Consider the following 12203-nt stretch of genomic DNA (forward strand, 5'->3'; position numbering starts at 1 on the left):
GTGGTTCATGAAAATCCGCTGTTCTGCAGCCACTGCTGCTGATACCCAGGCAAACAGGGTCTGGAGTGGACCTCTAGCAAACTCCAACAGACCTGCAGCTAAGGGTCCTGTCTGGTAGAAGGAAAACACTAACAAACAGAAAGGACATAAACACCAAAAACCCATCTGTACGTCACCATCATCAAAGACCAAAAGTAGATAAAACCACAGAGATAGGGAAAACACAGAGCAGAAAAACTGGAAACTAAAAAGCAGAGCGCCTCTCCTCCTCCAAAGGAACACAGTTCCTCACCAGCAATGGAACAAAGCTGGACGGAGAATGACTTTGACGAGTTGAGAGAAGAAGGCTTCAGACAATCAAACTACTCTGAGTTACAGGAGGAAATTCAAACCAATGGCAAAGAAGTTAAAAACTTTGAAAAAATATTAGACAAATGCATAACTAGAATAACCAATGCAGAGAAGTGCTTAAAGGACCTGATAGAGCTGAAAGCCAAGGCTCAAGAACTACATGAAGAATGCCAAAGCCTCAGGAGCTGATGCGATCAACTGGAAGAAAGGGTATCAGTGATGGAAGATGAAACGAATGAAATGAAGTGAGAAGGGAAGTTTAGAGAAAAAAGAATAAAAAGAAATGAACTAAGCCTCCAAGAAATATGGGACTATGTGAAAAGACCAAATCTACATCTGATTGGTGTACCTGAAAGTGACAGGGAGAATGGAACCAAGCTGGAAAACACTCTGCAGGATATTATGCAAGAGAACTTCCCCAATCTACCAAGGCAGGCCAACATTCAGATTCAGGAAATACAGAGAATGCCACAAAGATACTCCTTGAGAAGAGCAACTCCAAGACACGTAATTGTCAGATTCACCAAAGTTGAAATGAAGGAAAAAATGTTAAGGGCAGCCAGAGAGAAAGGTTGGGTTACCGACAAAGGGAAGCCCATCAGACTAACAGCAGATCTCTTGGCAGGAACTCTACAAGCCAGAAGAGAGTGGGGGCCAATATTCAACATTCTTAAAGAATTTTCAACCCAGAAATTCATAACCACCCAAACTAAGCTTCATAAGTGAAGGAGAAATAAAATACTTTACAGACAAGCAAATGCTGAGTGATTTTGTCACCACCAGGCCTGCCCTACAAGAGCTCCTGAAGGAAGCACTAAACATGGAAAGGAGTAACTGGTACCAGCCACTGCAAAAACATGCCAAATTGTAAAGACCATTGAGGCCAGGAAGAAACTGAATCAACTAATGAGCAAAATAACCAGCTAACATCATAATGACAGAATCGAATTCACACATAACAATATTAACTTTAAATGTAAATGGGCTAAATGCTCCAATTAAAAGACCCAGACTGGCAAATTGGATAAAGATTCAAGACCCATCAGTGTGCTGTATTCAGGAAACCCATCTCACCTGCAGAGACACACATAGGCTCAAAATAAAAGGATGGAGGAAGATCTACCAAGCAAATGGAAAGCAAAAAAAGGCAGGGGTTGCAATCCTAGTCTCTGATAAAACAGACTTTAAACCAACAAAGATCAAAAGAGACAAAGAAGGCCATTACATAATGGTAAAGGGATCAATTCAACAAGAAGAGCTAACTATCCTAAATATATATGCACCGAATACAGGAGCACCCAGATTTATAAAGCAAGTCCTGAGTGACCTACAAAGAAACTTAGACTCCCACACAATAATAATGGGAGATTTTAACACCCCACTGTCAACATTAGACAGATCAACGAGACAGAAAGTTAACAAGGATACCCAGGAATTGAACTCAGCTCTGCACCAAGCAGACCTAATACACATCTACAGAACTCTCCACCCCAAATCAACAGAATATACATTTTTTTTCAGCACCACACCACACCTATTCCAAAATTGACCACATAGTTGGAAGTAAAGCTCTCCTCAGCAAATGTAAAAGAACAGAAATTATAACAAACAGTCTCTCAGACCACGGTGCAATCAAACTAGAACTCAGGATTAAGAAATTCACTCAAAACTGCTCAACTACATGGAAACTGAACAACCTGCTCCTGAATGACTACTGGGTACATAACGAAATGAAGGCAGAAATAGAGATGTTCTTTGAAACCAACAAGGACAAAGACACAACATACCAAAATCTCTGGGACACTTTCAAAGCAGTGTGTAGAGGGAAATTTATAGCACTAAATGCCCACAAGAGAAAGCAAGAAAGATCCAAAATTGACACCCTAACATCACAATTAAAGGAACTAGAAAAGCAAGAGAAAACGCATTCAAAACCTAGCAGAAGGCAAGAAATAACTAATATCAGAGCAGAACTGAAGGAAATAGAGACACAAAAAACCCTTCAAAAAATTAATGAATCCAGGAGCTTGTTTTTTTGAAAAGATCAACAAAATTGATAGACTGCTAGCAAGACTAATAAAGAAGAAAAGAGAGAAGAATCAAATAGATGCAATAAAAAATGATAAAGGCAATATCACCACCAATTCCACAGAAATACAAACTACCATCAGAGAATACTACAAACACCTCTATGCAAATAAACTAGAAAATCTACAAGAAATGGATAAATTCCTCCACACATACACCCTCCCAAGACTAAACCAGGAAGAAGTTGAATCTCTGAATATACCAATAACAGGCTCTGAAATTGTGGCAATAATCAATAGTTTGCCAACCAAAAAGAGTCTAGGACCAGATGGGTTCACAGCCGAATTCTACCAGAGGTACAAGGAGGAACTGGTACCATTCCTTCTGAAACTATTCCAATCAATAGAAGAAGAGGGAATCCTCCCTAACACATTTTATGAGGCCAGTGTTATCCTGATACCAAAGCTTGGCAGAGAGACAACCAAAAAAGAGAATTTGAGACCAATATCCTTGATGAACATCGATGCAAACATCCTCAATAAAATACTGGCAGACCGAATCCAGCAGCACATCAAAAAGCTTATCCACCATGATCAACTGGGCTTCATCCCTGGGATGCAAGACTGGTTCAACATATGAAAATCAATAAATGTAATCCAGCATATAAACAGAACCAAAGACAAAAACCACATGATTATCTCAATAGATGCAGAAAAGGCCTTGACAAAATTCAACAATGCTTCATGCTAAAAACTCTCAATAGCTTTCTCTGGTCCATGCCTCCAAGATGACAAAGAAAAGAAGGAAAAACCATCGTGCCAAAAAGGTCCACGGCCACGTGCAGCCTATTCGCTGCACTAACTGTGCCCGATGAGTGCCCAAGGACAAGTCCATTAAGAAATTTGTCATTAGAAACATAGTGGAGGCCGCAGCAGTCAGGGACATTTTTGAAGCGAGCATCTTCGATGCCTATGTCCTTCCCAAGCTGTATGTGAAGCTACATTACTGTGTGAGTTGTGCAATTCACAGCAAAGTAGTCAGGAATCAATCTCATGAAGCCTGCAAGGACCGAACACCCCCACCCCGATTTAAACCTGTGGGTGCTGCCCCACGTCCCCCACCAAAGCCCATGTAAGGAGCTGAGTTTTAAAGACTGAAGACAGACTATTCTCTGGAGAAAAAAAAAAAATGGAAATTGTACTTAAAAAAAAAAAAAATGAAACAAAACAAAAAAACTCTCAATAAATTAGGTATTGATGGGACATATCTCAAAATAATAAGAGCTACCTATGACAAACCCAGAGCCAATAACACACTGAATGGGCAAAAACTGGAAGCATTCCCTTTGAAAACTGGCATGAGACAGGGATGCCCTCTCTCCCCACTCCTATTCAACATAGTGCTGGAAGTTCTGGCCAGGGTAATTAGGTGGGAGAAGGAAATAAAGCATATTCAATTAGGAAAAGAGGAAGGCAAATTGTCCCTGTTGCAGATGACATGACAGTATACCTAGAAAACCCCACTGTCTCAGTCCAAAATCTCCTTAAGCTGATAAACAACTTCAGCAAAGTCTCAGGATACAAAATCAATGTACAAAAATCATAAGCATTCTTATACACCAATAACAGACAAACAGAGAGCCAAATCATAAGTGAACTCCCATTCACAATTGCTTCAAAGAGAATAAAATACCTAGCAATCCAACTAACAAGGGATGTGAAGGACCTCTTCAAGGAGAACTACAAACCACTGCTCAATGAAATAAAAGAGGACACAAACAAATGGAAGAACATTCCATGCTCATGGGTTGGAAGAATCAATATCATGAAAATGGCCATACTGCCCAAGGTAATTTATAGATTCAATGCCATCCCCGTCAAGCTACCAATGACTTTCTTCACAGAATTGGAAAAAACTACTTTAAAGTTCATATGGAACCAAAAAAGAGCCTGCATTGCCAAGTTAATCCAAGCCAAAAGAACAAAGCTGGAGGCATCATGCTACCTGACTTTAAACTATAAGGCTACAGTAACCAAAACAGCATGGTACTGGTACCACAACAGAGGTATAGATCAATGGAACAGAACAGAGCCCTCATAAATAATGCCACATATCTACAACTATCTGATCTTTGAAAAACCTGACAAAAACAAGCAACGGGGAAAGGATTCCCTATTTATTAAATGGTGCTGGGAAAACTGGCTAGCCATATGCAGAAAGTTGAAACTGGATCCCTTCCTTACACTTTATACAAAAATTAATTCAAGATGGATTAACGACTTACATGTTAGACCTAAAACCATAAAAACCCTAGAAGAAAACCTAGGCAATACCATTGAGGACATAGGCATGGGCAAGGACTTCATGTCTAAATCACCAAAAGCAATGGCAACAAAAACCAAAATTGACAAATGCGATCTAATTAATCTAAAGAGCTTCTGCACAGCAAAAGAAACTACCATCAGAGTGAACAGGCAACCTACAGAATGGGAGAAAATTTTTGCAATCTACTCATCTGACAAAGGGCTAATATCCAGAATCTACAATGAACTCAAACAAATTTACAAGAAAAAAACAAACAACCCCATCAAAAAATGGGCAAAAGATATGAACAAAGACTTCTCAAAGGAAGACACTGATGCAGCCAAAAAACACATGAAAAAATCCTCATCATCACTGCCCATCATAGAAATGCAAATCAAAACCACAATGAGATACCATCTCACACCACTTAGAATGGCGATCCTTAAAATGTCAGGAAACAACAGGTGCTGGAGAGGATGTGGAGAAATAGGAACACTTTTACATTGTTGGTGGGACTGTAAACTAGTTCAACCATTGTGGAAGTCAGTGTCGCGATTCCTCAGGGATCTAGAACTGGAAATACCATTTGATCCAGCCATCCCATCACTGGGTATATACCCAAAGGACTATAAATCATGCTGCTATAAAGACACATGCACACGTATGTTTACTGCGGCACTATTCACAATAGCAAAGACTTGGAACCAACCCAAATGTCCAACAACGATAGACTGGATTAAGAAAATGTGGCACACATACACCATGGAATACTAGGCAGCCATAAAAAATGATGAGTTCATGTCCTTTGTAGGGACATGGATGAAACTGGAAACCATCATTCTCAGTAAACTATCGCAAGGACAAAAAACCAAACACTGCATGTTCTCACTCATAGGTGGGAAGTGAACAATGAGAACTCACGGACACAGGAAGGGGAACATCACACTCTGGGGACTGTTGTGGGGTGGGGAGAGGAGGGAGGGATAGCATTAGGAGATATACCTAATGCTAAATGACGAGTTAATGGGTGCAGCACACCAACATGGCACATGGATACATATGTAACAAACCTGCACATTGTGCACATGTACCCTAAAACTGAAAGCATAATAAAAAAACTAAAAAATAATATGATTAACATTTAATTAATAAACCATGGTATATTTGCATAATAAATAATTTTGCAACTGGAAAAAGAATGAAGAATATATCCATGTATTGCTATGACTCAGGATGTATCACTGTGAGAAAGCAGGGTGGAAGAACTTGTGTATGGAATGCTACTAATTTAACAAATTATATAAATTATATCAAATTTTAAAATGGTTATCTATAGAGGGAGAAAAGTTATGTTGGAATAAACAGAAAAAGCTTTTTGTTTGCAAAGACAACTTTTTTGTTTTTTAAAATTTTATTGGGCTATAACTGACTTCCAATAAACTATATATATTTAAAGTGTACCATAAACTAAGTTTTGAATATGTATACATTTATAAAACCATACCTGTCAGGCCACTGAGCCCAAGCTAAGCCATCATATCCCCTGTGACTTGCATATACACATCCAGATGGCTGGTTCCTGCCTTTAGGGATTACATTCCACCACAAAAGAAGTGAAAATGGCCTGTTCCTGCCTTAACTGATGACATTATCTTGTGAAATTCCTTCTTCTGGCTCATCCTGGCTCAAAAGCTCCCCTACTGAGCACGTTGTGACCCCCATTCCTGCCCCCTAGAGAACAACCCCCCTTCGAATGTAATTTTCCTTTACCTACCCAAATCTTATAAAATGGCCTACCCTTATCTCCCTTTGCTGACTCTCTTTTCAGACGCAGCCCGCCAGCACCCAGGTGAAATAAACAGCCTTGTTGCTGACACAAAGCCTGTTTGCTGGTCTCTTCACAGGGCCGCGAGTGAAATTTGGTGCCGTGACTAGGATGGGGGGGGGGCGGACCTCCCTTGGGAGATCAATCCCCTGTCCTCCTGCTCTTTGTTCCCTTAAAAAGGTGGCTGGAGCTAAAGGCATAGTCAAGGTTAATGCTCCTTTTTCTTTATCTGACCTCTCCCAAAATCAAGTAGCATTTAGGCTCCTTTTCATTGAATATAAAAACCCAGCCCAGTTCATGGCTCGTTTGGCAGCAACCCTGAGATGCTTTACAGCCCTAGACCCTGAAAGGTCAGAAGGCCATCTTATTCTCAATATGCATTTTATTTTATTACCCAATCTGCTCCCGACATTAAATAAAGCTCCAAAAATTAAATCCCAGCCCTCAAACTCCACAACAGGACTTAATTAACCTCGCCTTCAAGGTGTACAATTATAGAAAAAAGTTGCAATTCCTTGCCTCCACTGTGAGACAAACCCCAGCCACATGCACATATGGAAGAACTTCCAAATGCCTGAACCGCAGTGGCCAGGCATTCCTCCAGAACCTCCTTCCCCAGGAGCTTGCTACAAGTGCCAGAAATCTGGCCACCAGGCCAAGGAATGCCCACAGCCCAGGATTCCACCTAAGCCATGTCCCATCTGTGCAAGACCCCACTGAAAATCGGACTGTTCAACTCACCTGGCAGCCACTCCCAGAGCCCCTGGAACTCTGGCCCAAGGCTCTCTGACTGACTCCTTCCCAGATCTTCTCGCCTTAGCAGCTGAAGACTGACACTGCCCGATCGCCTCTGAAGCCTACAGGACCATCACAGGTGATCTGGGTAACTCTCACAGTGGAAGGTAAGTCCGTCCCCCTCTCAATCAATACGGAGGCTACCCACTCCACATTACCTTCTTTTCAAGGGCCTGTTTCTCTTGCCTCCATAACTGTTGTGAGTATTCACGGCCTGGCTTCTAAACCTCTTAAAACTCCCCATCTCTGGTGCCAACTTAGACAATACTCTTTTAAGCAATCTTTTTAGTTATCCCCACCTGCCCAATTCCCTTATTAGGCCGAGATATTTTAACCAAATTATCTGCTTCCCTGACTATTCCTGGGCTACAGCCACACCTCATTGCCACCTTTTCCCCCAGCTCAAAGCCTCCTTCACACCCTCCCCTTGTATCACCCCACCTTAGCCCACAAGTATAAGATACCTCTACTCCCTCCTTGGCGACCAATCATGCACCCCTTACCATCTCATTAAAACCTAATCACCCTTACCTCGCTCAACTCCAATACCCCATCCTGCAGCACGCTTTAAAAAGATTAAAGCCTGTTATCACTCGCCTGTACAGCATGGCTTTTAAAGCCTATAAACTCTCCTTACAATTGTCTCCAGACAAGCCTTACAAGTTAGTTCAGGATCTGCCCCTTATCAACCAAATTGTTTTGCCTATCCACCCCGTGGTGCCAAAGCTATATACTCCCCTATCCTCAATATCTCCCTCCACAACCCATTATTCTGTTCTGGATCTCAAACATGCTTTCTTTACTATTCCTTTGCACACTTCATCCCAGCCTTTCTTCACTTTCACTTAGACTGTCCCTGACACCCATTAGGCCCAGCAAATTACCTAGGCTGTACTGCCACAAGGCTTCACAGACAGCTCCCATTATTTCAGTCAAGCCCAAATTTCTTCCTCATCTGTTACCTATCTCGGCATAATTATCATAAAAACACAGGTGCTCTCCCTGCCAATCATGTCCAACTGATCTCTCAAACTCCAACACCTTCTACAAAACAACAACTCCTTTCCTTCCTAGGCATGGTTAGTGTGGTCAGAATTCTTACACAAAAGCCAGGACCGCACCCTGTAGCCTTTCTGTCCAAACAACTTGACCTTACTGTTTTAACCTAGCCCTCATGTCTGCATGCAGCGGCTGCCGCCGCCCTAATATTTTTAGAGGCCCTTAAAATCACAAACTATGCTCAACTCACTCTCTACATTTCTCATAGCTTCCAAAATCTATTTTCTTTCTCACACCTGATGCATATACTTTCTGCTCCCCGGCTCCTTCAGCTATACTCACTCTTTGTTGAGTCTCCCACAATTACCATTGTTCTTGGCCCAGACTTCAATCTGGCCTCCCACAGTATTCTGGATACCACACCTGACCCTATGACTGTATCTCTCTGATCCACCTGACATTCACCCCATTTCCCCATATTTCTTTTTTTCCTGTTCCTCACCCTGAACACACTTGGCTTATTGATGGTAGTTCCACCAGGCCTAATCGCCACACACCAGCAAGGGCAGGCTATGCTATAGTATAAGCCACCAGCCCGCCTCTTAGAACCTCTCATTTCCTTTCCATTGTGGAAATCTATCCTCAATGAAATAACTTCTCAGTGTTCCATCTGCTATTCTACTACTCCTCAGGGAGTATTCAGGCCCCCCCTCCCTTCCCTACACATCAAGCTCGAGGATTTGCCCCCACCCAGGTCTGGCAACTCTTGACTCCCTCTTAGAATGGATAGATGATCTTTGCTGTCAGGAGACCCTCCAATACTTTCACCCTGATGAAGTTCTGTAGTTTTATGCTCACCCATTCTCATTCCCATTCTTATGCCACCCTCTACCTCTCCCCAGCTATCTCTACCACACTATCAACCTTACTCATTCTCTGCTAGCTGTTTCTAATCCCTCCTTAGCGACCAACCGCTGGCTTTGCATTTCCCTTTCTTCCAGCACCTACACAGCTATCCCCGCCTTACATGCAGACTAGGCAACATCTCCCCGCCTTACATGCAAACTAGGCAACATCTCCTGTCTCCCTGCACCTCCGAACTTCCTTTAACAGCCCTCACCTTTACCCTCCTGAAGAACTCATTTACTTTCTAGACAGGTCCAGCAAAACCTCCCGAGACATTTCACATTAGCAAGCTGCCGCTCTCCTCCGCACTTACTTAAAAAACCTTTCTCCTTTTATCAACTCTACTCCCCCCCATATTTGGACCTCTCACAACACAAACTACTAATCCTGTGGCTGCTCCTTTATGTATCTCTCAGCAAAGACCCACTGGAATTCCCCTGGGTAACCTTTCACCTTCTTGATGTTCCTTTACTCTTCATCTCCAAAGCCCTCTTCTTGTTTACTTACACCCAGCCCCGAAAATAACAGTGAAAGGGCGTAGACCCTCAACGTTTTCTCATACACCATGAAAATCGAACCTCCCCCTCTACGCAGTTACCTCATCAGTCCCCATGACAACCTCTGATGGCTGCCGCCCTAGGTGGATCCCTAGGAGTCTGGGTACAAGACACCTCTTTCAGCACTCCTCATCTTTTTACTTTGCGTCTCCAGTTTTGCTTCGCACAAGGTCTCTTCTTCCTCTGTAGATCCTCTACCTACATGTTTCTACCTGCTAATTGGACAGGCACATGCACACTAGTTTTCCTTGCTCCTAAAATTCAATTTGCAAATAGGATGGAAGAGCTTCCTGTTCCCCTCATGACACTGACACGACAGAAAAGAGTTATTCCACTAATTCCCTTGCTTGTCAGTTTAGGACTTTCTGCCTCCACTATTGCTCTCAGTACTGGAATAGCAGGCATTTCAACTTCTGTAACGACCTTCCGTAGCCTTTCTAATGACTTCTCTGCTAGCATCACAGACATATCACAAACTTTATCAGTCCTCCAGGCCCAAGTTGGCTCTTTAGCTGCAGTTGTCCTCTGAAACCGCCGAGACCTCGACTTACTGCTGAAAAAGGAGGAATCTGTATATTCTTAAATGAAGAGTGTTGTTTTCACCTAAATCAATCTGGCCTGGTGTATGACAACATAAAAATCTCAAGGATAGAGCCCCAAAACTTGCCAACCAAGTAAGTAATTACGCTGAGCCCCCTTGGACACGCTCTAGTTAGATGTCCTAGGTCCTCTCAATTCTTAGTCCTTTAATACCTGTTTTTCTCCTTCTCTTATTCCGTTTAGTTTTTCAATTCATACAAAACCATATCCAGGCCATCACCAATAATTCTACATGACAAATGTTTCTTCTAATAACCCCACAGTATCACCCCTTACCGCGAAATCTTCCTTCAGCTTAATCTCTCCCACTCTAGGTTCCCATGCTGGCCCTAATCCCACTGGAAGCAGCCCTGAGAAACATCGCCCATTATCTCTCCATACCACCCCCCAAAATTTTTGCCATCCCAACAGTTTACCACTATTTTGTTTTATTTTTCTTATTAATATAAGAAGACGGAATGTCAGGCCTCTGAGCCCAAGCTAAGCCATCATATACCCTGCGACCTGCACGTACACATCCAGACGGCCGGTTCCTGCCTTAACTGATGACATTCCACCACAAAAGAAGTGAAAATCGACTGTTCCTGCCTTAACTGATGACATTAGCTTGTGAAATTCCTTCTCCTGGCTCATCCTGGCTCAAAAGCTCCCCTACTGAGCACCTTGTGACCCCCACTCCTGCCTGCCAGAGAACAACCCCCCTTCGAATGTAATTTTCCTTTACCTACCCAAATCTTATAAAACGGCCCTACCCTTATCTCCCTTCAGTGACTCTCTTTTTGGACTCAGCCGGTCTGCACCCATGTGAAATAAACAGCCTTGTTGCTCACATAAAGCCTGTTTGCTGGTCTCTTCACACAGACACGAGTGAAATCACCCAATCAGGGTAATAAACATATCCATTACCCTAAAAGTTTTATATGTTAACTCACCCTCTTCCCTTTTTTCATATACCCCACACGTTTTCATATGACCACTTCTATCATGCTTTCTGTCACTATAAATTATTTTCCAAAATTATATTTGAACAGAACCATGCAGTATGTAATTTTGTTTTGTCTGGCTTCTTTCACTAAGAGTAACTATTTCAAGATTTAACTATATTGTTGCATGTATCAATAAGTCATTCATTTTATTTCTCAGTAGTATTCCATTGTATTAGCATACCACAATTTGTTATTCATTTACCTGTTGATGGATATTTGGGTTGCTTTCAGTTTTGGGCTACAAATAAAGCTAGCATGAACATTTGTAAACAGATCAGTGTATAGACATGTGGGTTCATTTCTCTTGGTTAAATACCTAGGAGTGAAATGTCTGGGTCATATGGTAGATATATGTTTTTTTTTTTTTTTTTTTAAGAAACTGCCTGTGATGGTTAATATTGAGTGTCAGCTTGATTGGATTGAAGGATGCAAAGTATCATTCCTGGGTGTGTCTGTGAGAGTGCTGTCAAAGGAGATTAACATTTGAGTCAGTGGACTGGGAGAGGCTGACCCACCCTCAATCTGGGTGTGTACCATCTAATCAGCTGCAAGCTTGGCTAGGATAAAGCAGGCAGGAGAAGATGTAAAGAGCAGACTTGCTGAGTCTTCTGGCCTTCACCTTTCTCCCATGCTGGATGCTTCCTGCACTGAAACATCAGACTCCAAATTCTTCAGCTTTTGGACTCTTGGACTTACACCAGTGGTTTGCCAGTGGCTCTCAGGCCTTTGGCCACAGACTGAAGGCTGCAGTGTCAACTTCCCTACTTCTGAGGTTTTGGGACTCAGACTGGCTTCCTTGCTCCTGAGCTTGCAGATGACCTACGGTGGGACTTCACCTTGTGATTGTGTGAA

General features: G+C 42.3%; 1 pseudogene; it reads left to right on the top strand.

Moving 5' to 3' along the window:
- Positions 1–3166: 3166 nt before the first annotated feature.
- LOC129491100 (small ribosomal subunit protein eS26-like) lies at positions 3167–3547 on the top strand (annotated as a pseudogene).
- Positions 3548–12203: the final 8656 nt, after the last annotated feature.

This window comes from Symphalangus syndactylus, chromosome 1, assembly GCF_028878055.3.
Source record: "Symphalangus syndactylus isolate Jambi chromosome 1, NHGRI_mSymSyn1-v2.1_pri, whole genome shotgun sequence".
NCBI lineage: Eukaryota > Metazoa > Chordata > Mammalia > Primates > Hylobatidae > Symphalangus > Symphalangus syndactylus.